We start from the raw sequence: 27,909 nt of genomic DNA on the forward strand, positions 1-27,909 counted from the left end.
GATGCACAAATACAAGTAAACCAGGGTATGCCACCTGGGCAGCCAGTCATCCTTTTTGGTGGGTTTTTTTTTTTCTTGTTTTAAAAATATTCATCTAAAGGGGAGATTTGAAATTGTTTCCTTGGTTGGCATCCTGAGCGATGAGCCTCACCTCCATACCCATGTGCCCGGCAAAGACGGCGAGATGGCCGGAAGGCACGTCCTGGCACTGTGGGGGTCTTCACTGCCGCCAAGGTCATCACCGACGGGCGCAGGGACCCGCGGCTCGCCCGGGAGATGGATGGAGGCGCAGGTTTCCCACAGCTTGTCATTAGTCCTTGCTCTGGAAAGGCTTAGCAATTCCTACCCGGTAAATTATGTGCCATTCCTCAAAAAAGTGGATTAAATAAATGGGGCTAGAGCATGTCTTTTTTGCTCTTAGCTTTAGCGTATTGATTTGGACATATTTTCAGGCCGAGAGTAATCAATTCTTGGGTAGATGGGCAGAATAAAATAATTTCAGGCAAACTCTTCGAGCGACTTGTCATTAATTTGCCTTTTGCCGGCGCTCGTTGAGGCCAGGCGAGATGCGCTCAGCATCCTCCGGGTGCCGGCGGAGCAGTGCCCTGGGGATCTCCTGGGGCTGCCGGGCCGGGAGGGAGGGAGGGGGCTGCCGGGGCTAATGAATGCGCTGTGTTTGCTCATCTTTACAGAGTCACTTATTACCGCTAATTGGGAGGGACAGTTCAAACAAGCACAGAGGAGCAGTTGTCGTGGGAGCGTGACATGGGTTTAAAGAAGCGGCCGGGGAGGACCGCGCTGCCTGGCCCCGGCCCCCCGAGCCTGGCCGCATCCTGGCGTGGCACCGGGGGTGCATCCTGCCTTTGTCGGGGACCCCCTCTGGAGCCGGCGGTCCCAAGAAATCCGGGCAGGACGAGGCGTCCCGGGGTGCCGCAGACAGATGCGCAGCTGGCCGGGACACTTAGGAAGTCACCAGCTGACGGAAGGGGTGGGCTGCTGGCTCGGCCGCACATGGGTTCAGAGATGTGCTCCGCATTAATGCGCCGGGCATCGCCTGGGCTGCTTCTCTTGAAGAGCCCCTTTGATTTGGGAGGGCACACTGGCGCCGGGGAATGCTTTGTGCCTTCTTTCGGGGTTGCTGGGCAGGGCAAAAAATGCTCACATCTGCCCTTCTGGAGGGAGATCTCCCCTCCGACCACAAACATATCTCATCTTTCCAAGTTATTTTTACTTTCAAGTGTTCTCATCCAAGCTCGTATTCTTTCATTTATTGTTGCTTTCCCTAATTAAAACCTTTTGGATTATTCCCCTGCAAGCTGAGCACTTCTTGCAGCTGTGTACAAATTCCGTTTCTATAGCAGGATCTACCCGTTACACTCATTTTTAAGAGATTTTTTAATGTTACTTGGGGAAAATAACTAAGCATAAATGTTTTAGAAATAAGAGCAATATGGGCTTTGTTTCTCACCATGCTTTGGGTTTATAGTGTTGAACAGAAAATCAGAGTGGGTTCAGAAAAGCGGGTACGAGGGGGCGTGTGGAAGGGCAGGAGGGAACAGCCCTGCAAGGCAGTCAGGGGGATGGAGAGCGGCCGTGCTGGACTATAACCCTGCAGGTACCAAGAGCGTAAGCCAAGGGGGCTGTCTGAGAGCACGAGCCGGGGTGAAGGTCTCGCCTGGTTCCCGTGGCTGCCCCCTCCTGTGCCCCCCCACGCTGCTATGACAGGACGGGGGGCGTTTGTTCTGGGGATGGGGAAGCAGAAGATGCTGTGCCAGAAGCACCCACTGCGCTTCTGTCCTTCCCGGGGTTGGGTCTGGGGACGCAAGGTCTGCTCAGGCTACACGCGTTCCCGAGTGTGTTACGGAGCCGACGGGGATGGCCCGGGTGGGCTCAGGGTTGCCGGCGGGAGGTGGGGGGAGGATGGAGCTGAGGAGCGCCGGAGGCTTCCCGTCCCCCTGGCACACGGGAGGAAAGGGCGAGGGGCTGGTGGAGGTGGCTTGGTCTTTTGCTCACCCTTGGCTACTGCCTTATTTTGAGAAATAGGGTCTGGTTTGAGTCTGCTTTTCCAGCTTCAGTTTTGCCTTTTTTTTTTTCTTTTTTTGAATACAAAAACGAAGGTTGCCAAAGTGAAAATGGAAGGCTTCGTTTCTCTTTGAGTAATTCCTCTCCCTCTTAAAAAACAACAAACCTCCATGTCTGCTGTTTGTAATGCAGGAAGATAGAGATTATGTGCATCTGCAGCCTGATTTTAAATATGCTCTAAAGGCGTATTGTACACACATTGTCACTGAAGAGGATAAACCTAAGGAAACAATCTTAATCTAAGAAGTTAGCATCAACCGCTAAAGCACCGGCAAAAAATTCTCCATGTGTGGCTTGAATTCTAAGCGCTAGTCAAGAGGCATGTGAGCCAAAACCACCAGTCAAAGAATGCTCTAATCAGAACAGCTAACGAGAAATTTTTTTTTTGCATGTGTGGTGAAGATAAATCGAGTTTGTTTTGCAGCCTATTCTGTTTTAGATTTCCTGTGTCATAACAGAATGAATTTGTTGTTCATTGATACCTTAATATATAGGTTGTTGGGGCTTTTTTTTTTTTTTTTTTTTGAGGAGGAAAACAATGTCCCCTTCACTTTTGCATGAATGAATTCGTTTATTCTCCGTAACCTCCGGAAGTCATTTATTTCGGCCCGCGACAGCTGCAGGGTCTGTTTGTGTAGGACGGTTGCAGGCGCTTGGCAAGACCCCGGCCCTTCCTCGCTCCCCGTGCCCAGCGCCGGCGGGGCCGGGGCGGGCCAGCCGCTCCTGAACGGCCCTTTTTGAAGGGTCTTGTAAGAAAACTGCACTTTGCATAGCAGAAATGACTCTGCTCTACTTGGGGTGAAACAGCACCGACTGCCAGCCACGGTGCAGTTCTGCTCTCTTCTCCCGAGCGATGCTCCTGACTGTTTGTTTCAGTTCCTCTCTATGTACCGTGAATCACTGATGAGTTCTAATCAACAGCAGTTTAATTAATATACATGCTTTTACAGATGTTGTTCTTCATTGTAACTTAGGAGTAACTAAGGTCCATGCGATGGGCACCTGGGACGTTTTTCCTTTGTTAAAGAAGGAAGGAAATTGCTCGCCGAGGAGACTTCAGTGTTGGTCCACTGTAGCCTACGGCTGAGTTCAGTGAAGCCAGAAACTTATCCCACAGGTCTACATATTTAATTGGTCAAAATAAACAAACAAAACCTCCTGCTTCCCCCAAAACCCTCCCAAACACCCAAAGCAATTTCCTAACAGAAATTCTGTATTTTTGCAGGCTGGTGTGATGCCGTGCCCTGTGGGTTATCCTTCACAAACTTGTAAACAGCTGTCGGATTTGATGTAGAAATGGGAGAGGGAGGAACTCCTGTTACCATTGTGTCAGATGCAGCAAGGCGTCTTCTGGTCTCTTTAGACATATTAAAAGCATCTCCTAGCATCTCTCCTGTGACTTCAGTTTGTTAAGGTAAGAAATGCTAAAATAGTCTTAATAAAGTGTGGAAATGAAGAAGAAAACCCTCAATAGCTGTGACAGACTTTAAGCTGTGGATCCATAGCCGGTAAAGTGCGTAATATCTACTGAACTGGAGGTGCTTCCCCTCGGCTCTCCCCTCTGAGCAGTATGCTTCAGCACGCATTTAGCTTCCCCTAAATCCGTGTGGAAGGCAGGCACGTGCTAAGTGTCGAGCTGGATTGAGACTTAATTCCTCCTGAGGTAAAAGATTGCAGATCACCCACAGTCCAACCAAAATCTCCTTCCTTCCCAGCACGCCTTCTCCTCTGGCACCCAGGAGAAAACCCCAGGCTGCTGAGCTTTGGGGTCGTGTTGCCAAATTCAGAGTCAATTCACCTCCTGTTGTGTTTTCCCACCCGTGCCCTGGCCAGGATGCACCACCGCATCTCCCCCTCAGGCAGGGCCTCGAGGCTCCTGCTGCCTGTGGGGACCGGAGCAAGGACGCTCTCCTCCGTGGGTAGACCTGCCCCATCGCATCACGGTTCGGGGCTGCATCCATCACCCTCTGTGTCTCGGGCTGGCGAGTGCTACCTGGGCGTGGGTGCTGGGTCTCCACGGGTGGGAAGAATGGAGGAGCTCAGTGGGCGCGCCTCGCGGCTTTTCTCGTCCTCCGAACCCGGGTTGTAAATGCAGCAGCACTTACCAGCCGTGCTAATCAGAAATAATGTGCGGCTTAATAGAACTTCTCCATTAAAAGGTTTTGGAAATAATATATAAAATGAATAGTTCAGCCAGCGAGTTTCAAACGGCTGGGGAGGGAGGGGAGCCCCTGCTCGCCCGCAGACCTCCGCAGCACCACGCATACAGTGACGCTACGCCTAAAACTGAAGCTGGGAATTGGTTTTGATTTTTACTTAAAATTCAAATGTCTGATGTTCTTAAATTGAACAAATGATATTTTAAAAAAATATATCAGGCTCCAACATCTGCAGATTATGATTTGCATTTTGAAATTGGCTTCTTGAATTGAACAAGGATGAATACTGTCACTCTTCTTTTATTCGCTCAGTTTATTTAATGAAATGCTAGAGGTCAACCCTTTGTCCTTAAATTAGTTACTATAAAAATCTTTTTGTACTTTTCTGCTTGTTATGATGTCTTCTAAGCAGAAGAAAAGGTTGCCATTAATTATGTCTTTGTTGAATATGGATATCTATTCATAGTTAGTTAAACAGTTTCAAACAAAATTAGCATTGAGCAACTCTAAGGCCAGCTTTAGGTTGGTTATCAAGAATTTTTTGCTAAGAGAATGCTCTTCTGCAAGTGTGCATTATCTAATATATTCAGCTTTCAGTTGCTAATTTTTTTTCCAGATGAAGATGGGCTTAATTGAGGTTGTGCTTTTAAGTTTGTAGAGCTCTTCAGCATCTCATACAAAAGCATCTAGAGGCTTTTCATTTGTCTTGAGTATGTTTTAGATGTACAAATATTATTTACTTTAAACTCTAAATCAAAAGGCGCACTGTAACTATTTTAAATAAAACATTATTCTCTGCTGAAATATATATAAATTCAAAGCGGGACTTTTTTTCATTATCACTTAATTTATTTGAAAGAGCTGCTATTAACAAATTTTAGGATAATATTGAAATAGCAGTTTAGTAGCTGGTCTCAAACAGGCATTTAGTAATGTAATTTACTTGTCAAAGATAGAGGATGTATATTAACGTTAAGATATAGCTCCAGTTTCATGTCTAACTCTTAGCTAAGTGCCATTTTGAATAGGGCTTTAAAGATTAAACTGCGTTAGTTTTTAGAAAGGTCTCAATACGACGATAAAGCTAAATTTTTCAATAATAGCCGCATTGGGTGGCCGTCTCTTTTGTGACGGGGTCTGGTTTATTTTATTTATTTTCCACTCTCAGCTGGTGGTGCCACCTGCAGTTACTGGGGCAGCTCCCAGGGCAGCAGTGGCTTTCGGGGGGTGATGGGGGGCCGTGGGGCGGGTGCAGCCTCCCCATCCTGGGGAGGTCCCTGAGCCCTGGATGCCCCTCGCCGGTGGGGGGGGTGTGGGAGGCACCCCACACGCACCCCACGACCCCACCGGGATGGGGCCCGCTGCCTGGACCGTGCCCCAAGGACCTGGCAAAACCCCCTCTGCTCTTACTCAACCCCAGAAACGTTTCTTAAGAGACCCTGGCAAAGCGAACGACCCTGCTGCCGTGGCAGGGCACCGAGGGGGGCTGCGGCGGGTGCCCGGGTGGGTTGGGGGGCAGCGGCTCGGGGGGACCCACCCGCCCTCACCCCCTTGCGTTTAAGGGGCTGCGTGGACCGGCGCGGACGGGCCATCGTTAGCCCTTGGCTGTCCAAGCCAGACAATAACGTGCTGGGTGTTTGGAAACGGGGAGGAGTGGGGAATGGAGAGAGGAGAAAAAGCTACGAGCAAAAAAAGAAGATCATTAGGAAAAGTAATAAGAAAATATAAACGTGGTAGCGGAGGATTAGTCCTAGTCATTGGAAATGCAAATGAACTTCATGCTCGCTCCCAACATCTTTTTTTCTGAGCTTGTATTTCAGAAAGGATTTTCCTCTCGTTTTTTTCTCCCTCTTTACCTCCTCCTCAGTGCAACAGTGCTGCTTTCCCAGCAGCATTAAATATTCTCCAAGACGAGACTGTAACCTTGTAACGCTTTTAGGTATAATATACATATTTTTTTCATTTTAAATGCTAGCTCATAATGACATTGTGAAGTAGGGATCCCGAGTCAGCCTTATTATCATGGTGTCTCCTTGAGCTGAACCTCTGAGAAATGTGAAGGGGAGACCTTTTGGAATGAACAAATCCTTTAGCTGCCTATAATTATTTATTAAAATAGGCTACCGGGATAAAGGATGGGGAGGGGGAGGGAGGAGCAGCATTCCTTTCTCTGTACATCCCTCCATGCAGATATACGTATGTATACATATCCAGCGATCAAGCCAAGTGATTGCAATGTCCAAGACCTGTATTTTAGAAATATAAAATAATGGATGCGCAGAAAGGAAAAATAAAACGTGAACAGATCACATGTATTTTTATGAACCGAAAGGAAAATGCTGCGTCCTGACCACTGGGAGAGCATCCTCACCCTTCAGTGTAGCTGCTGGGGACTCTCATGTAAATGCTGAGCACCAGGTTGGGAGGAATGCCATTCTGTACCTGTACTTTTGGCTCCATGTGAAAAGGAAAATAAGGATGGGATCAATGTTTTTCCCACTGTGTGCGTGAGTGGTGGAAGAGAAACCATCCTGCTTCATTGCTGGGTAAAAGCAAAAAATAAATAAACCCCCCCCCCCCCAAACCCACAAAAACCAAAAAGCAAACCTTGCTGTCATTTTATTTAATGAATTGCATTGATTGCTGCAGATTTGTCTCACTTCATTAATCGGCCAAACCAGCACGTGTTAGCTTTGTGCTGTTGAGTATTATAGCAGTAACGTAACCCTCTCTCTACATCTTGAGAAATTTTATAAACTTAGCAGGCTATTAAAAAAAAATCTTTGGGGTCAACTTTCCACTTGTGCCTTTAGCTCTTGAACAAGTACTTTTATGGTTTCTTCTAATATATAGGATTTATCTGCAGCTCTGTGAAGAGCTTTTAAATTTAATCCAGCGTTGAAGTAGTAATTTGTTGCTAGTGCTTTATAACAGGCTTTTCTTTTAACTTTCCCGGGACGCGGGCTCTTTGTGCGGGCTAATCTGCGACACACAATGCCAATCTGCTCGGGGTATCTCGGGTTTGGACCTCAGATGTCCTCAAAACACGAGGAATGAAAGTTGGTGAGTGCGTTATGATCGGAATGGTAAGACGGGAATTGTCTGGCAGCGGCGCTCCGGGGACAACGCGCGGCTTGGGGGGGGGCTCGGGGGGGCTGCACCCATCGGTGGCTCGGAAAGCCCCGGCACCGTTGTGATTCCTATTGCACGGGCGTTACGTTCGGAACTCGGTCAGGGTCTGAGCTTTTTTCACGTGTGCGCACAAAGCTGTCGGTGTACGTAATTTATAGGAGCTCCTGCAGCTTTTCTGGAAAGTCTGTAATTTTTTTCAGTCCACTTGGATACGCTTTTTTTAAATCAATTTTAAAATTCCTCTTACATTGGTAGTAACATGTTTGGGTTTTTTTTTTCTAGAGGAGGCAGTGGTATAGGCTGTCTATATTTTTTTTTTTCCAGAGAGGGCAAAAAAGTCATGATAATGGAAAAGAATCTTTTACCAACTGTTTATTTTAATTGAAGTATACACAGCTTTTAAAATAAGTTTTAAAGCGAGAATTTCGCCATTCTGCCTTACAGATGCATGTCTCTCTCTTTTTTTTATTTAAAACAGTATTTTTGATCCCAGATGATTAATGAATATTTTATTCCAGATACAAAAACATATTGGGGAGATGTTTGGACATAGTATAAGCATGTGAAATAATGCACAACAAATATGAAATAGTCTCTCATAAATAAAGATACCAAAGCCACAATATTAAAAATGGGAGTACCTCTGCCCCCCTCCCTTTTATCAGGAACATTTCTAAACTAGACTGATATTACAGGAGACTTTTTGGCAGCTATGGCTCAGGCAAGAAATGTTGATGTATTTACATTCATTATATCTGTACTTCATATTTTTGTCTGGGGAAAAGATGGATCCCTTTTATACGTTGTGTAAATTTGTTCCTGAGGCACAACGTACATCAGCATCTTTTGCTTCTCTTACGGTGCTGTTAAAAATCTGCTTTTGGGAGCCCTGTGCACCCAAATCTCGTCCTGGTCCCCACCGAACAGGGACAATTACCCTACGCCGTCGTCGCCGGGTCCTTCTGCCTTTTTCCTGCCAGCTACCATTGCACAGGCGTTAATTAATTACAGCCCAAACCGTACGTTTCCAAAAGGACGAACCGCAGCCCAGAAATATTTTTGAGCCATAAAGCGGGGAACTTGCAGGTACAGCAGCACGTGTGGAGGTTTATAGGGATGATTTAGTGAATATGAGAACATATTTTGTGCTCCATTGTTTAGACTCAAGAAGGCATAAAATCTTTAACATCTATTTATCATGTAGCTATTTTAATGTAAACATTTGTCTATTTGGATGAAGTGTTTTCATTATTAAGCTAATTTCCACATGTTTCAGATAGACTGATGAGTTCGAAGCCGAGCACTTGCTGATGAGAAACGAAATTCTGCCTCGGCTCAGCCTGCTGTCAGATACATCTTCATTAGTTTTTGTCATTCACTGATGGCAAATGCTCTATAAATGAGATGACGATCAGGTCCGCCTTGATAACTTGCCTTATCTCATTAGTTTTCACATCAAAGTTAATCAGCAATGTGAATTGTAATTGCTGGAAGAGACAATGCAATAGATCACTCGGCCTTTTTTTTCTGTATGGCATCTTGAAACATCAGCAGGCTGGTGTGAGTAGATAGGCTCAGAAAGAAAATGATGTGGAAAGCATAATAAGCAAGCTGCTCAGAATTAATGAGCTTACCCAATAAGAAAAGAATAACCAATCAATGTGAGTTGGGCAAATATAATTTAGGAATAATTGCTTGATTGGTTGTCTATAGTAGACTGATTTGACCACACACAAGGATTAAGAATTAAGATGTCAAGGCGAAAAATAATTTGGCAACTGAGGGCATGTAATTTTTTGTTTCCTTCCCTTTATGACTGAAAGCGATTGCTGTTTGATATGTTATTCCCCAAGAATGAAAACATTAGATAGACACACACTGGTGGGTGGTTTGGTTTTTTTTTTCCTTTATGCTTCTTTTATAATACAAGCTCTTTCAAACCTCAGTGGGGATATTTCAGTATGGGACATTAAAAATGAATAGAGTAAAAAATAAAAAATAAAAAAAACCCCAAGTGTCTTCATTTGTAAGCGTTGCATTGAAAAGAGCTGTGAGTTCGAAGGTGCTGTGCACAAAACGCTGGTTTCTGGCAAAACGACGTGCCTGGGTGTTTGCAAAGCCCAGCCATTACTTGGTCCAAATCGGAAACACAATTCTTGCGGTATGCACGCTTTTAATATAATTTTCCCCACAGCCATTGGCCAATTAGTAAAGAACCCTTATATTCTTCTATCTAAACTATGGGGAAGGTTCAGCCAGAAGGTAAATTTGCTTTGATCTACATTACACCTAATTGAGTCACCACCAATGTCTCTATCCCAACATCAAGAAATGTGAAAATGTTAGATTATTTCACTGGGGATTAAACCTAATTTTCGCGTGTTCTGCATTAACCTATTAGGCTGACTCATCTGCATTGCTAATACGGCTCAGGCAGCTGTCACTGCTAAAGAAAAACATGATCATGCAATCCTTGAATGAATGATTCCAGCTCTGATTAGTGTTAGTGAAGTTAGCTGAGCCCTGGTGATAAGGCAGGAAAATTCCCAGGTTGCCAATAGCTTTGAAAATTATCAGACTGTGGGCAAAAATGTACCTCGCAGCTCGCGGGCCTCCCTCCAAAGGCGACATTATTTAAGGCCGTCTTTTTCGGCTGCTTGCATAAACGTGTTTGCTTCTTTTAAGGGGCTGATGCCAGGGGTACGTATTAAAATGCTAATGGGAAACAACCTGAGCGCAGCCTGGTGTGGAAAGCGGGAGGTTTTTCCCTGCCTGGGTGCATTACCTTTGGGGTTTAAATGCCATTTCCAGAGAGGAGCGGCGGCGGAGATGCCGGAGCGGCGGCGGAGATGCCAGACCGGCTCCAGCCAGGAGAAGGGGCTTGCGGGAGCCGCCACAGCCCCCGCCGGCCCCTCCGGCCAGCGCGGACCACCGCGGACCACCGCACCGCACCACGTCTGTGCCTCTACCAGCCCTGCTCTTTGTTCGCAGGGCGGCGGGCACTGCCGTCATCTCAAGCCGTTCCTTATTTCTTTCTATCCGTCAGATTTAAATAGTAAAAAAAAAAAAAAAAGCAACAATGACACATCCCCTTGAGATGGGAAAAATTTAGGAATGAGTTAGCCTCCTAGCAATAGAGCCAGGAGCCAATTTAATCCGATTAGTGCCTGCCAACAATAGATGCTCCTAACCCATTGTGGACAGAAGCTTTCACTTTATTTGTTTCTATTAGCCAAGAATCCGAGATATCGGAAAAGTGGAATTTTGCCTCATCAGATCGCTCAGACGATCAACAAAAAAACAAATTGAGGAAAATAGTCTAATGTGTCAATATTTATCTTTTGGCCCTAATTGTCTGCAGAGAGGACTTGTTGAGTGCGCAAAGTTTGCAGCTCCAGTTTATCTGTGTGCTCTTGATTCCCCCCATTGTACGGATATAGTGGCAGCTCCTCACAGTGTAATGATGTTTAAAAAGGGCAGTAACTGCAGAAGCATAATAGAGGCATTTTAATGGAAAAAGACTTGCAGTTGTCAACTAAACTGCAATGCTTGATAGAAAATGTAAAAGGGCTTTAAACTGATATATATATATATATTTATAGAAATTTACAGTTTCTTTGTGAATACACTTACTTCAGGTTTAAGCAGCGGCTCGTTCCTGTCGAATTTGATAGCAAGAAACCCATTTTCAAATACTTTTGAATGCATTCTCCTCTCTCCCAAACCAAAGCCTGTCGTGGCATTGATATCATTTACTACCAGCAGCGTAAATCAGCATCGCTGGTGGCTCCCCTCCCTACGTGTACACCTGTGGCATCCCTTTGACGAGGAATCGCCGTACCTGGGCTCGGTGTGGTACCGCCGGAGGGGATCTCCTCTGCCATCTGCACCAAAGGATTTCCCTCCAGTCTGGGTGAAGCCACCCCTGGCATCAGGCTTCGTGCGGATCCCTGAGGACCCTCCAGAAAGCACTGACCTGCTAACAATTTCCTCCCCTCAACGCCTTTTCAAGGTCTGCGAGGTATCCGGCTTTTAATCAGTGTGGCACACGTTGTATCGGTTCGTTATAGCACAAACGTTCCCCCAAGGCTGACGTGAAACGCTTCATGCAAATCTGCTCCGGGCAGGCAGGGAGGATTTTGTGGGGTTTTTTTATTAATTGACTACACTTGTAGCATCATCAAAGTAGGAAACCGGGTTGGTTTGAACAGACCTGAGTTACTACAACGCTATGCCGGCCTCGTGCATTCTGCTTGCTGTTTGTGCGACGCGGGCCGCCCCTCGGCGCTGCTCTGCTCTGCTGAAAGCCCCACGGCCGTCAAACATCCCCAGCCGCTTCCCGAGAGCCGAGGGCGGCAGGCCGTCTGGGAACGCCACCTCTTAAATGTTTGAGCCTTGCGGGCGGTGAAGGGCTGGCTTCGTGTCAGCCGTGGCCATTTTGGGCGGGCGGTGGCTCTGCAGCGCCTGGAGACGGAGACCGGGCTCTGCAGAGGGGGACCGGCCGTCCCCTCCAGACGGGTGGGCTCTCACGCTCCCAGCGAGCACCCATCTCCTGCTGGCTGTGGAGGGGCGACCCGGCTGCTGGCCTCCCTTCGGCAGCGAGATAGCTCCGGGCCGTGGGCTGGAAAGGGCCTCGTCATCCCCGTCTGGTGTGAGTACCCAACGGAGGTGTCCATCGGACCCTACCGCAGCCTTCTTACCCCCAGAGGTTTAGCATCCTTAAATAGCGACGGCCCCGCACCCCTGCTGTGTGGTGGGTTGTGATTCTTCCCGGCCCGACCTCGGTGAGATCTGGTGACTTCATCCTTCCCAGCCTGATCCCGCTGATGGGCACCCCTACCTGTAAATTAGCAGCCAGGCTGCCACATGAAAAGCAACGACGTCTGAGGATTTAAGGGAAAATAGTGCTCTGTACCACAGTGATTCACTTGTGATGCTCCTGCGGTGTCACTGGCGCAGAGTTTTGTAGGATTTTTTAAAAAGGATTAGATTGTTGTATTAGATATGGTTAAAAGTGTTATAAAACCTCATTGTTCTGGCAGTCAGCCAGCCAGAAATCTCCTTCAGGTGTCTTATTTTATAATTGTCCCCTATGAAATCTATTACCATTTTCTTTTAAAGCCTGCTCTGGCAGGCGCTTTCGCAGGTGGGACATCGCCCCTGCCCTCGCCCCTGCCGTCTGCGGGTCCGAGCTGCATTTCAGGGTCCCCTCGGGTTATTCCCCAAGGGTCGGCAGTGTTGGCATTAAAACACAACCCCCAGAGCCCTGGGCTGGGACAGAGCAGTACTAACTGCAGAATGAGGAATACCACAAAAATGGCATAATGAAGTATTTAATAAAACCAAGGGGAATAGGAGGAGAGGGACATGGGGCACCGGGAGCCCTCCCCTGCCCCGAGGAGCCTCCCTGGGGACCCCCACCCCAGACCAGGAGTGTGCTCAGGGCAGCTGGACCCAGCCATGCCCTCGGGCTCCCAGCACAGGGACGTGTGGTGCAGACACTTGAGCTTTGGAGTTTTGCCCCAAAGTGCTGAGTTATTTGCTATATGGAAAAGTACCGATCCTCTGAGAAGACCCGTGCCACCTGGCAAAGGTGCTAAATTGTGACTTGGGAGGGGTGTGTTTTAACATCACAGGCTCCTTAAGTAGCTGCAGACTAGAATTTCATCCTTCTGGCCCAAATCCTTCAAGGAAATCATTGATTCTGCAGGTGGAGAGTGAATTTACCTGCAGGGGCTGGGGGCAGTTCTCCCCTGGGCAGCTGGGTTAGCACCTTGCCCTTTCCTCTCCTCCCTGGGTGGATGCTGCCCTGTGAGCAACAGCCCCGCATGGGGAAAAAGGATCAGGGTGAACTATTCCCCGTAGCTGTCCCAGAAAAAAGCTCCAGAAGTAGGTACTTTTATCCTAAAATGTTTGAGGTTCCCCCCGCTTCTGTTACAGTGATTGGCTCCAGATGTCGACTGAGCAAACGCAGGAAAAGCTGCAGTTATTCCAGAGTATGTGTCCACGTGCAGAATATTCTGGAACAGGTATTTCACTTTAAATTCATGCCCCGTCTTATTCCAGAATACTTTCCCCGTGTAGAGGAGCACTTAGCTGGGGTCTCTGCTTGCTGCCGTACTAGTGATAAGATGGATTGGCTGATCTAATAGGTCTTTTCAATCTCTGATTTTGAAAGCTAAGATTGGGAAATTAATTTCAGAAAGGTCAAAACAGAGCAAGGCTATCCTGCTGCTGTGTGATGGATCCTATTTTTTTTAAATCTATCTATTGAAGAAAAGGTTAGTTATTCAGCATCCTGCAAAAAAAAGAAATAAATAAACCGAGCAGAGGGAATACAAAAAGTGTATAGATCTGCTGACCCATTCGCAATCTTCAGTTAATGAAAATGCCGGGGAACAGGAGTGGTAAGAGCCTGCCGAGCTGGGAGGCGCTGACCCCGCGGCTGCTGGAAGCTGAATGCTGCCAGCCCCGACCCCCCCCAGCACAATGCACGTGCCTGCGGGGCTGCCCAAGGGGCTTAGGAGCGGCGGCGGCGGCGGCAGCCCTGCCGGCATCGGCACCCGCTGGCCCACGGTGCTGCGGTGGCCGAAGCCTGGGAGGTCTGCTTCCACCTCCGTCCTCTGGTGGGTGGCTGGTGGGTGGCTTCGCTGGGGTTTTCTAAGGGCAGGTTGCAGAAATGCTGAGCGAATCCCGGTGGCGTTAGCTAAAAATCCGGCTTGAGATGTAGGGGTGTCCGAACGGGCGGGGGCGTCACTCTGGGTTCACTCAAGTCACGGAGAGGTTTTGGGGGTCATGTCATATGTTAGTGGAAAGCTGGTTGTGTTTTTCAGTGAGAAAAGAAAGAGAAAACACAAAAGAAAAGGGGAAAAAAATCGAAACCAAAGGCTTCACATAGATATTTCCCTTCTTTTTATTCATTTCCTTCCGATGCACAAGCCAAACAGTAAAATGAAAAATAAATTGCTTCAGGTTTTTTTAAAACCACAAAATCACAGGGAGAGAAAATGGGCCACTTGAGGGGGGTAATCACTTCTTAATTAAAAAGAAAATAGGGGGTTTTTTAATTTGTTTGCCCTTTTTTTTTTTTTTTTTTTTGCCTCTCCACCTGTTTACATTCAGTAAACTGCTGAACTGGCCCTTCCTCCGTCCACTTCTCTTCCTACAGATGAATATGTGATGTTGCAATTCTTGGAAGCAGGGAGAAATTAATCCTTTTTTGGTAGCACTGGTTAAAACCTTGTCCTGTCTGAACTATGCTTTGTACATTACGCCGTGCCCTGTAACACGCGGTGAGAGTCGCAGGTCAAAGCTAGGCAGCTGCTGTTCTTGGGGAGCCCTGTGGGGAGGAGGGTGCAGAAAAAGGTACCTGGGAAGCCAATGCAGCAAGCGAGGGGCTGTTGCTGGATGGGTAGTGATGTCTGACGTGCCGAGGCAGCTGAAGAAGTGAAATTCAGCCGTTCCAGAACTAGTGATGCATCTTTCCCCTTTTTTGTTAAGGACAAAATACACCGTAAGCACTAACTTGAACCTCCTCAAAGCAAACCCGAGGAATTCTGCTGATGGCTCTGGAGATGGGATCCTGTCTTGAATACCTAGCCATGGCAATGTTATTAACACACTTATCTCAGATTTAATTCACCCTCAAACCTGTATGAGCTAATCTCACTTTAAAGTTCACTCTTTACAGACAAATATTAAACCCATATATACTTGGGGTTGTACCCATATGGTAGCGTGTTTCATATCCGTTATTGAAGCTCTCCATGTCTTGCTCATGCATTTTCCTGTTGCTTTCTGCAATCAGTTATACAAAAACAATACAGCAGTACATGAGCAAAATAAACAAATATCTCCAGTTGAGGATTATGTTAACAAGTTCAGCAATAAATGACAATTATTAGTCAATATATACAAATGACTTAATTCTTTTAACACATCAGGCAACACTGGAGATAAAGTATAACTTGGGAAATTGGTTGCATATTTCATTCTGAACAGAAGATGTGAAGAAAAACATCAGAGCAAGCAAACACATCTGGCTCATTAACGTGATTATCTTTTCCTAGTAAAGAATCTCAAGCAGATTTGAATGGACACCAGAGCATCTCTATAAATCAGATTTAGCTCCCCACAGCAAGTGCTGGGGAAGCTGCCAGGCATCAGTTAACCTGTCCTTTGCAACATTTCTCTCGCTGCTAATTCCAGAAACATTGGAGCTATTAGCATGTCAAGAAGTTTCCGTAGTCCCAAATATGTCCTGCTTCCCAAACCTGATACTGGAATTAGGCATGGATTAATCTTCTAGCATCCAGTGAAAAAATAGGAACTTAAGTCTCTGTAAGTAGAAAAATAGCTATTTTACTAACTTAGGATGAATGTTGGCTTAAAAGGAGGAACCTGTCCAGTGGGGAAAAATGAGAGCACATGCGTGCCTTATCGTATATATGATATAACATGGGGGTATTTGATTGACATGGGGAGTATGCTGTTGGCTAGGGAAGGCCTCTCTTAATGCACGTTGTAGGGGTGTGCATGTGGTCCAGAAGGCCTCCGGGGTTGGGGGTTTTTTGCTATTAATATGTACACACGTAGATGCAGCTCAGCAGGCTTTTAGAACGGCTTTTGTAGGGACGTGTGTGTGGTCCCCTGACAGGGAGACAGCAGTGAAGAGCCACCGGCCCCGAGAGCATCTCCCCATCCCGCAGGGACTCGCCATGCAGCGGCTTTCCCGCGGGACAACTTAGCTCTGGGAGCTGTGGCTTTCCTTCTTGCATCAGGAGCTGGGAGAGGAAAGGGGTTGCACTTGGCATGTAACACAGCAAGGTCATTCATCTGAAAAATTATTAACGAGAATTTTTATTATCTATGTTCCATATAAACAGCTTCCTCAGCAGAGGAGCATCCAGCAAAATTATGCCGATTCTCCAGGTCTGCACACAATGCCAACGGAAGACATTTATTTTGGTCATGAGTGATAAAAAGGAAATTCAGCTCCATGCCATGGCTTAGGATAGCATCTTGATGAATTAGTCTGAAACCAGACCTGGCCTTTAAAATTTACTTTTAAAAATCGAGCGCTAAAATTGACACCCAGAGATGTGTGATCTCACGTGATGTTTCCCAAGGCAAACAGCACTATCTTCTCCGGTACCGCCAGTGCACCCCACCACCTGTCAGGGGCCGTGAGATCTGGCTCGAGTGAAGCAACCACCGGAGCTCGGAGCCGCCGGACCAAAGGGAATGCCTGGGTGGAGGGAAGCGGCTGATCGCTGGACTCGCTGGGGATGCTCGTCTGACCCCGCTGCAGCACCCATAACTGCAGGGGCTCTCCTGCCCGCAGCGGGTAATGGGATGGGGTACCCATCAACACCGACCCTTAATTGCAGCATGTCCTTTACATGCAGCCTGCTCACAAAGTTTCACTGAGCTTTGGCTATTTGGAAAATCTCTGGGTTTCTGCAGGTAGGATAGTTTGCATAAAAAAAGAGTGACACGGTTATTCCTTAAAGCACTTAGCTTTAAATTTTCTTCTGTTTGAAAATTTTCAAGCAAAAACATTAACTCAAGCCTAACTGGGAGGAGGTGCTGCAGGTTGGAGGCAGGACACTTTTTTCACATGAATCAGAGATGTTGACTCTTTACCAGCACGTAAGTGGGACTCGTTCCTCCCTCGCTGCTGACACAGGGCCAGGCCTGCCACATACCAGAATTTTTCCAGTGTTTTCTGTCCTTGTACATTTTTGTAAAAGCCCTTATATGATACAGAAGCTGAGCAGAGTTCTTGCGTCTTGGGATTTGTTCCTATATTTTCCATGGGAGTTTTGCCCAAGTCCTCATTTTCTTCCCCTATTAAAGTGCACCCTTACCTGAGAGAGGATCTAGGTGTTCGATACTTAGAGTCACAAAGGCATTTAGGGCTTCATGTTCCTCCGATTATTTTTTTTTTCACGTGTTGTGGACTTCTTTTAGTTCAACCGCTGCTTAAACATAGAGTTTATATACTAATTTGAATTTTTTATTACGATTTATATAATAATTTCACATTAAGTATGCACTGGTAGCAAATTTGCATGGAAAAATGTAGTAATTCTTGGTGCAGGAGTGTCTGCGGGGTTGCCTAGGGTGTGGAAGGAGCAGGCAGAGCTCGTCCCTCAGGGACTGTCCCCCTGCCCATGGGGACGGAGGGGAGGACTCCTCCATCACCGCCATGGCGGTGCCCCCGCTCTTGCGCGGACCACGCTGGCTGTCCCACCGGCGCGGTGCCTTTGAACGTCTCCCGTGTGAGGTTCTCACGAAGGGTAAGGGGTGAGATGCCACAAATGGCGTAACTCCGTCTGTCGGCGGAGCCGGGGGACGAGCACGGTGGGGGACGCCAGGTCCCCGAGCAGGTGTCGGTGCCGCAGCACGTGCTGACACACGGCTCGGGTCCCTCCTCAGCCCAGCCCCAGCGATTTGCCCATGCGGAGGAGCCAGGCTCCATCGCAGTCTCGCAGCCCTTCCTCCCGGCTTTGTGCCCTGCCGTACTGAGGGGAGGGGGAGGAAGGGCGGTAAAGGCAAATAACCTGCATTTCTAGAAAGCAAAATAATAGGCACGCTGTAGGAGCTGTTGTTAAAGCTGAGGAGACGCTCTTCCCCTCTGCTGCAGAGCAGATGTCAAAATATTTCCCCCGCCGGCTGCACGGGAATTGGTGGAGCTGCAGCCGTCAGCCTGCGGACGTTGTGGGTGCCCCCCACGCACCCCCCCCAGGCGTGGGAGACGCTGTTAACTGGCTTCTAGGAGATGGTGTCCAGGGCAGATCCCAAAGAGCCCTGGGTTTGGCGAGTCAGGTGCGTTGCTTTGGCCAAGGAGCCCAGCACCGGCGCTGGCCACGGGGCTGGCGTGCCAGCCGTGGGTCCTTAACCTCCGGTGGATCCTGGGAACACCGGGGGGAATAGCTCTAAACCCCATTTAAATAGGGAGGGGGGGGGGAGGGAGAGGGGAACATTTATTAACATCTAATCCTGTTAAGATTTTCTACACCATATGTCTGAGCAACAGAACATGTGAAATGTGTACTAATTACTCCTGCCAGTGTCATGTGTGTATATTTTATATGCAGTCCCTGACCTTTTTGTTAATAACTTCACATTATATTCATTGACCTGAAACAAATTGAATTCAGTGGCACTCACTCAAGAATTGAATTACATAGTCTTCTTAATTGGTCTCTTATTTAAATGTGGAAAAGTAACAGTTTACCACCTGTAATTTTTTTTTTTCCTTAAGAAATTCCTGCAGTGAGCGCACGTGTGTGTGCACGCATGCCGGGGTCGTGTCTGGGGGGGAATTATCACAGAAAACCTGAGCCTGGTATGCGCCGCAGAGCAGAAACCCCCCCACAAAAGTTTTGTCCCTCCGAAGCGAACCCCCTTGTAGAAGTCTGTAAAAGCACCCGAATAATCTCCCCTCCTTGGGGGAAAGGGCAGCACCTGGGGCGAGCTGCCCCCCCCAGCTCCCGGGACCCCCCACGCAGGGTGAGCATCTCCACTCGCCTCTGCTCAGCACCGATCCCTACGAACTGCCTGTCCCGCCGGCTTCGGCCAGGTCCCATCCCCGGCCTCGCTGTCTGCTCCCGAGCGCAGAAAGCCGAGGTGGGGAGCTGCGGGGTACCTCGCCTGCCGGCGGCCATCCCGGGAACACCGGCCCGCGCAGGATCCTCGCCTGCCATGGAGGAGACAGAGGCCGGCTGAAATTTCTGCTTTGCTTTTATTCTTCCACTGCCGAGTTAATTGCCAAAGCCGCAAAGAGGAGACTTACTCTTTACTTACTATATTTAACTTAAAAATGCAAATGTTATTAGTGTCCCGATCATTGATAAGAGTGCCTTTGTGCCATGCTTTAACCTCTATTAGGGGGGATTATGAGAACGTATCCACATTGGCATTTTCTAAGTGTCACTATGACAGCACTTGCTGCACAAATGCCTGGCTGTCACACTGAGGTTTATCACTAGGTTTTTTCCTGCGAATGCAGACTAATAAGCCCAGAAATTACAATTGCCTCCCTGCCGAATCTGTGATAGGCGGAAATAATGATATCAGTGCCCTGCTAATCTCCTTGCCTCCGCGCTTGGCACCATCCTATTGAGTCACCTGTCATACGCCGCTTTGATGAGGCGAATTCAATCTCTCAGCTATAATGACAATGGAGCCATTTTAATGTTTGGAAATGATTATGTGAAGGTTTCTCTTTGCTCTGTCTTGGCAAGCAAACCAGGTCAATGTTCAGGCTGTGTCTCCTGCCGCTGCTAACGACTTGGAAGGAGCCAGGCTGTATTAAGTGAATATGCCAAGTTATTAGAAAGGAGATGCTGAAGGCAGCTTCGCGGGGGGAGACTCTTTATTTCCTTTTTCACAGCAAAGCACGAGCCTGAGAAGATGCTTTACACACGTGAGCATCTCGCACGCCGGCGCGGTCCCCAGCAGCGGTGTACCGGGGCGCGTGTGCTCCGCACGCCGCATGCGCGCAGCCGCGGGCGCCTCGCAGCACCCCCCGTGCCCCCACGCACCCGTGGCCACCGCGTTGTCCTTGGTGCTCTGCACCCTCTTCCAGCGCTAGTCCCGAGGCTGCTGCTCCAGGATGGGTGCGAGGACGGACGCAGGCGCATCCCCAGCCCCGACGGCGCTGTGCCACGGGCACCGCTCGGTCCTCGGCAGATTGTTGGGTAAAGCGCGATGCTTTACAGTGGAGCAGGAGCGGGCACGGGACCCCCTCATCTCACGGGGCAAAGCCCAGTGCGTGCTGGCGACGCTTGACCGTGCCGGCGGGCAGCTGGTTTGGCGCCGGCGGGTTGCTCCCGTGTACGTTCAATACACCATGTTGGGTAACTGTGGTTAAGTTGCGGGTACTGGAGGGCAGGGCAGGGCTGGCTGCTGAATTCGCCTTCAGAAAAACCTCCAAGCTCTTGAAGAGGGTTTCTGCTGCATCGCCTGGTAGGAGCTGTGCTGATTTTGACTTATCCTTATGTAGCAGCCCAAAGGACAGATGAGCAGCACTGCGGCGGGGGCTGGAGCAAGGAGAGCAGGGGTCCTGGCTCAGGGCACCGCAGGAGCAGCCAGGCAAGCCATGAATGGGCCATCGCCTGGGGCGTTCATCTCTTTCTTTAAAATTTCAAGCTCAGAGCAACTTCCTCTTCCTCAGACTGCGATTTGTGACGGATCACAAAGACTAGACAATGTGCCCAGGTAGAAAAGACCCTTTCTGCCCAGCCCGATGCGTGCAAAATGCACTTGCACATCTCTGTGTTTGCACAACAGGCTGCAGGGAGCTTAAGGTCTGTCTAACTTAAAAAAACAAGCACCAGTCCGCTCATGTGTTGGGTCAATAAGTGGGGAAGTGAACTGATCTGCTGCCAGAGGGGCGGTGGGGAGAGGCACGCCGGAGGCAGGCTGGGCAGCGATGGAGAGAGTCCCACGAGGTGCGGGGTGTCACGCGCATGATTCCTACCTTTGTGTTGCTCCCGATTAATTTTGTGATAGAGAAACTGCATTTCTTCCCTTCTCAAGCATCTGTGTCTGCGATGTCAGTGGTCTCTGAAACCAGGTCTCATCCTAGCCTTTAAATACGAGCTGAAACTCTCTATTTGTTTATTTTAATGTAAAAGGAAAATAACTAAATTTCTTCAAGCTGTCGGAGGTCCCAAATTCACGGAGGAAAGCATCTCCAGACTAAATGAGGGTTTAAAGTCATCTTGGGGAAGCGCAGGGTCTGTTGGGGCCCACAGCTGGAACTCCATTGGTTGGGTAAAATTTGGGGGCTCTGCATGTCGCTTGGGGCTGCCTCTCGGATGGTATCTCCCTGGCATCTCTCTGGCAAGGTCATATGGGATGTGGGTGACAAGGACGTGGCCCAATCCTGCAGAAACGTGCGAGTCCCAGCTGGAAGCGGTGCTTCTCGTGCAGTCTCCATCGCCGCTGCTCCGCACGAGGCGTCCCCAACTCTCAGCCCAACCTCTGGCATCGAGGTGTGGTACCCCCGGGGCCAGGCGAGGGGATGCTGCACCCACGGGCCGGGGGCTTTCTTCGTCATCTTCCTGCTGGCGTTCACTGCTGGGTTATTAGTATTTATTAATATGACATTAATTTTCTGAAATCTCGACCAACTCTTTGATAAGGGAGGAATAAAGAAGTAGAATTTCAGATGTCAAGCTTTTATTAACGAAAGTGTTCAAGGCCATCTCTGGATGGATATTACAGGCTGCTTTCACTCTGCTCTTCAGTTTATGAAAAGCAATTGTTTAGCTGTATAGAGAGTATAGAGCAGAATCAAATTGACCTGTGTGATACAGAAAGTAGCGCTGAGCCCATTTAACTAAGGGTCCTTTGAAAGAAATCTTTTTTATTATAGATGAGTGCTGAAATTATTTCAAGGAAGTGATTATCTGTCTAATAATTTTAAATGCATGAGTGACTTCCACATATAAAATTAAGGCAGCCCAAGGCAGCAGATTTGGAGATAGGCTTAACACATGGCAAGCAGCACAGTGACACAAATGCTCGGGGCTGTTCCCCCAGTATTCATTTTCAGGGATGCTCCTGGTAGGAGCCCTGCCCTGTGCTGTGCAGTCAGCCTGCTGGGGATGAAGTTGGTGGGGATGGATGCTGGGATGGGACGGATGCTGGGATGGGACGGATGCTGGGATGGGACACATGCTGGGATGGGACGCATGCTGGGATATCGGTGTTCGGGATACGGGGGTCGTCTGGTTTGGGTTACATCCTTGCAAGCCCAGGGGAGCCCGGCTCGGAGCTGGCTTTGCCCCGCACATCTGGGCAGCCTCAGGATGCACAAGCCCCACGCGTGCCTGCGTAGCTGGGGGCTCAGCGATGCCACCCCCCCACGCACCCCCACATCTCCCTTAATTAAGGCAGCCAATCTAATTAGGGCGGCGCCCCGCTGCAGCCGCCCCGTGGGGGCGCATCAAAGCCCGCGTGGGGTGCGCGTGGGGGGCGGCGCGCGGGCAGCGCAATTACCCAAGTTAAGAAAACATCCCTGTAATTAGCGAGGCAACTCTAAGCACAAGGAATGGAAATTAGTCACAGCGCAATAAATTAGTCGGTGCATATATTACGTGCCGTGAGCACCCCGGGGGCCTCCTGTTTGCAAGGCTTTGGTTTGCAACCCCATGCCTCTCAATAAAGCATTCATCCCTAGGTGATTATGTTCCAGCAAAAGGAGTTTTTAACTGAATTACAAATTTTCTTTTCTAATTCTTTTGTAGGCAGAATTGGGATTCCTCACTTTTTTCTCTTCTTTTTTTTTTTTTTTTTTTTTTGAAGGTCCGGGGAGCAAAGCCACTTCCCTCCCCCTTCAGCTAATAATTAATTTTCAGCTTTTCAGGGTGCTTCAAGACCCTGCATTGTTTGCTTTAATTAGGAGCAGTAGTTAAGGAACTATTTCAAAATCCCTCCCCAATTTTGAACTATTTTAGCTGTCGTTTCTTTACTGGGGGAAGAAAAGGGGAGGGCAAAGCAGGAAATTGGACTGTAGCAGCACATAACATTTGCATCAAAATAATACAGCCGGCAACAGAAAATCACAATCACATCACTCAGAAGGAAGGAACAGAATACAAATTAAAGGAATAATGTAAATTTTTTGCCATTAAGCTTCAATGACCATTTGAAATGGTGCAAGGCACAAAGGTTTTGATGAGCATCATCCAGTTTGATTATTCATACTTGTGCTTCTGCTTGAATTAAAGTAGGAGTGCTAGAGCCTGTTAGAGCAAAATATTTGAATTGGTAGTGAACTCTCACCTTTACTTGCATCCATTTACTTTTCAAATGAATACCAGATAAGTTAGTGCATTTTATAATCGGCCTGTTTTCCAGTGAGTGCTGTCATTACATACCAATTTCTTTTAGAAGTGCTTCCTAAGAAACATTAAATACTTACAAATAAGGATCTGTCCATCACCGGCAGCAATCCTATTTGAGCAGCGTTAGGCGACTCAGGCAGGTTGCGTGCCCTCCCTTTGATGGTTGTGTGCATGACTTCTCCGGCCCCACGCACGGCTGCCACCGGTGTTAAACCCTGCTCGTTAGCTGCCCAGCAGGCTCTGCTCCCCGCTGGGCTCCACGCAAACACCCGCCTGGTTTGCAAACGAACACCCTGCCCGGCCAACGCGTGCCCGTGCCTTGCTGCTTGCGGGGGGACCTGCTTTCAATCTAAAGAGTGATATTTTATTTTGTTTTTTTTTGTTTTGTTTTGTGTTGTGTTGTTTTATTCTATTTTATTTTATTTTATTTTACTTAGGTAGTATCATCTCCTTCTCTGAAAAACTGAGCCAGGTCCACAGCTGGCAGAGGGACACATCCAAAGGAGCCTGGTTTCAAAGGGAAGAGCTGCCCCAGGTTCGGGGAAGGCCCATAGCAAAGGCTGAGCCAACTGGTCCCACCGATGGAGGTGCGTCTGGTGCGCAGGTGCTGCCGAGTTGTGCACAGGAACATCCCTGGCTTTAACTAGCCAGATTTTCCGTCTGCAGATATGAGAAGAGCGAGCGTTTAGGCATTCAGAGGCGTAGCTGCCCACGGTCAGGAGTTATCCCTCGACTCCCTCGACCTGCAGGGTGGCACGGCACGGGGACGTTGTTTGCAGGGGCTGGGGCGCTAGGACAGCACCGTCACCCTGCGTCCCTGAGCCATCCTGGGCCAGACTTCTCCCACTGCCCTGTGCCCACTTTCTTCCTTAAGCGATCGCTGCTTCACCCTGTTTCTAGCACTCACCGTCATGAAACACAGATAGATTGCAGAGAGGAAAATTGAAAGAACAGTATTTAATATGGTTTTCAGACACTATGTTGTAGCAGGAACCAGCCCAGAGAATCTTCCCTGGGGGCCTGATGCTGACCAGCTTGAAGAGGCTGGCAAGTTTGCTATGTACCTAAATGAGAGCAAAACTGGCCAGGTATTTGTTTACCATGAACTAGGAAGATATAGTAGGATTTTACAATTGAGCCTTTTGCAAAAGAAACTTATTTTAAATTAACTCAGAATTTCTCCTTTAAGAGAAAAAAATCAGTGTATTCCAGTGGTCAGGTTTCAGATTGCTTATATACAAATACTGGTCCAGATTTGTAAAGAGAGACAAGCCAGCCCTGGGAGTTTATCAGCTTTGTGTGTGTTAACGTGCACACACAGATCTAGCAGATTACACCGAGTTACTAATGGTGTGGCTCACTCCTTAATAAAAAGTTTAAAGGCAGGCTCGGACTAGGTGATAGGTTTAGTTTCTCCGGGGCATTGCAGAGAGCGTGTAAGGAGCCTTCCAGGACGGGGGGTGCTGCTGGCACCGACTGGGGCTTCCATCCTTTCCCACCTACGCCAGGGACCCACAGGCTCCTGCAGGAAGCTAAACTGCAGCCTCCTACCTTACTGCTCAAAATCACTGCAGCAAAAGCCTTTTGCTGCCTTCAGCACCCATTATCAAAAAGATCTGCAGGGCTGGGCCACGGGGCTGAAGGAATTTTAATATTGCGATGCACTTTTTCGCTGCGAGAAGGTGCTGTTGGCTGTGGGCTTTGGGAAAGCCTGGGTGTTTTGGGACAGCCCGCTGCTGCAAGGAGAAAAGCCCCAGGTCTCTATTTTCCCGGCTGTGTTTACAGTTCCATGCTGGTGCTACCCAGGAGTTTTTCCTGACAGTCATTTGTATCTCGTCACTCCCAGGCTTTGGCCAGCCTTGGGCCAGGTTTGATGGCTTAGTGAAGATGTGACCCATTTTTACTCCCCGTTGGGTGCCGGCCACAGCCCACCAGGGCAGGCAGGGCAGGCAGGGCAGGCAGGGCAGGCAGGCCTCTTCAGCAAGAGCTGCTGAGGCAGGGTGAGCTTAGCTTTGCTGCGCTGCCCTGGGCTTAGCAGGTTATTCCTAAGGAGCAATGAGCTGGTGATCCCACTTAGATACATCCTTCAACTCCATCCAGCTGGAGGTGTCAGCAGAGCTGGCAGCACCAGCAAAGGTGGCGTCGGCGACCATGGATGGGGCGTTGGACAGCAATTATTTTGCTTTTCTGCTCTGGCGTGACTCGACGAGCCCCACATACTTTGGTACCTGCTGCACAGTTAAAGCACAGCCGCCAACATGGGGGTCTCGCTGCTGTGGACCCCGTGTCGCCTCCCCAAACTCCCTCCAACCTCGGCAGTGCATGGGCAGGATCTGCTCCTGCCTGTCCAGGGCGGGTCTGCCCCTCCGCACCAGTTTGCAAACACCCCACTGTTGGACAAACTGGGAGCTGCAGGATGTTTTACCCTGGTTCACTTTGGTGCTCTATAAAATGCCTTTTATTAAAATGAGGCAAAAACCCAAATCAATGCAACTACACATCAAAAACAAACCAACCTCAGTTTTAGCAATTTTAAAGCAATCCATCAGAAGCTAATGAAGGCCAGGTTATTTAAATGATAAAGGACAGGGAATGAATGCATACCATTGTCTCTGCACTTTTTCCAAGGTGATCTGGGTTAAAACCGTGCTCTCAGGGTTAATTTTGAGCTGCTTTTCTTTTAAAAATGTTTTTTTCCTTATTGACACAGGGGGGGTTGATTTATGTAATATCCATAATAATTCCCAGATTTCTGTAGATTACAAGGTTATCCCCATGAAAGGCTCTGCTGGCAGAGGGACAGGGTCTTCCCCGGCACGGGCTCCACACTGGCCTCCCATCCCACAGTGATGGGGAGAGCAGGGTCCGGCCATCGCCGCTCACCCTCCTTCTCCCCCGGCGCTTGCGGCCCTTCTCTTCCCTTGTTAATTAAGGATGCTTAATACACAGCGCTCTGGGGTGCAATTAAAAACAAATAAAATAAAAAGGCAGCATGGAAAAGTGCAGCCCTGTTCTTTCCTTCCACTTTTTCCCCCTCTCTGGTTTCCGTGTTGCCTTTTCAGCCACCCCAGGGATGGTTTCTGGGGATCACCAGCACCAACCTGGCAGGAGCTCAGACCTGCTGCCCCCCACCCCTCCCCATGAACCTTTGGGGTCACATCCATGCACATGAGCTTGGCAGTGCCAGGGGGTCTCTCCTGTCCTCATCAATAGTTTAATAAACCAGCTGAGGAAGAGACCAGATTGGGGTCCAGCTCTCCAAAACAGGTCTCCCAAGCCTGAAAGACCCAGTCCTGGGGACCGGGAGTGATGCCTGCCACCCTGCCAGCCCTAAGCGGTGGCAAATCAAGGCTCTGACCCCTGAACATCCTGAGATTTGAAATGCACCTGTAATAACCGGGAGGTTTCCCCGTGCCTCGATGGAGGGGCACTGGGCAAAGGAGAAGGGGACATGACCAACGGTGGGATGCCAGCAGTCAAAGCAGGCGAGGGAAGGTGCTTCTCTGCGCTGCCACCTCCCATGCACACATGCAAGACCAAAGAAAGCCTTTGGGAAGATTTGTTACCTTGGGCTTGGCTGCTCCAGATTAGTTCTCTCTATATACGTTTTTTTTTTTTCTTCCCCTCCTTGGGTTTTTTGCTGCTCCTTCCCTCCCCAGCACTTCAAAGTCCCACTGTCTTTCCAGACACTTTACCACGTCCTTGTTATCCGGACGCGAACTCTCCTAAGCCGCCCCGTTGGCCGCTGGCGTGCGTGTGGGCAATCACAAATTTATGACAATGCCGAGACTTTGGGGGGAGAAAGGCAAGCGCGTTTCTGCCACAAACCGCTGCTTTCAGGGATCATTCCACTCGACTGGTTGAGAAGAAAACTGCTCTGATAGAAACTATGTTATAATAGTTGGGAACTGGATAACAATGCCCTACCAACGGAGCTGATTTATTCTCATATGCCAGCGTGGGGAATTGGTATGCACCAAAGCAGAAAATGAAGCTGGCTTTTCAGAAGTGTTTAAAATCAAGCGGCTCTGGAGTCACCAACTGATTATTTAGGTAATCTTTTGGCGGCCAAGCCGTCCCATTTCATTAAGGGCGGTGCTGTTCTGCAAAGGAAATATTGCACGTGATCAAAATGAAGCTGCCTCTCCCCCGTCGCCCCCATTAAACTTTAACTTTGCTTATCAGCCCCCCGCAAGGAAGCGCCAGCTGGAGGCTGTGAAGGTGCCAGTGCATCCCAGGAGTACCTGGGAGGGGCTGGGGGGAAAGAGGTGGGGAAGTTTAAGAGCAGTGGCCTGAGTGGTGATGAGAGGAATGACATATGTTATGGATTTACGCAGAAATTAAGAACATCTGCCTAGGTTTGCTTTGGAAAGAAAGAAATGGGGGGGCTGCGTGAAAGCGAGAGCTGGGCATTGCTGCCTGTGGTCGGGGCAAGGGACAGGAGAGTGGCACACGGTGACACAGCCACTGACGGAGTGGTACCGGAATAAACCCACCTCACCACGTCGGGGTGTTAGACGTGGGCACCCCCCCCACGCATCCATACCACTGCATCTGTGTGACGGCAGTGCAAGCGCATGCACGCACACCCTCGCTCTTGCGGATCGTCGTGTCTGTATCCCATAGGTGGGCATGTTGCGTGATATTACTGATGTGTTATGGGGGAGCATGCA

General features: G+C 48.7%; 1 long non-coding RNA gene across 1 annotated transcript in view; it reads left to right on the top strand.

The window, feature by feature from the left end:
* LOC142034291 (uncharacterized) overlaps nucleotides 1-27,909 on the top strand; it is a 108,973-nt gene that overhangs the window by 54,204 nt on the left and 26,860 nt on the right. Inside the window, exon 2 of the long non-coding RNA XR_012651572.1 lies at nucleotides 3,308-3,496. This is a non-coding gene — a long non-coding RNA (uncharacterized LOC142034291). The remainder of the gene's footprint in view (nucleotides 1-3,307; nucleotides 3,497-27,909) is intronic.

The sequence above is a fragment of the Buteo buteo genome, chromosome 9, assembly GCF_964188355.1.
Source record: "Buteo buteo chromosome 9, bButBut1.hap1.1, whole genome shotgun sequence".
Taxonomy (NCBI): Eukaryota; Metazoa; Chordata; class Aves; order Accipitriformes; family Accipitridae; genus Buteo; species Buteo buteo.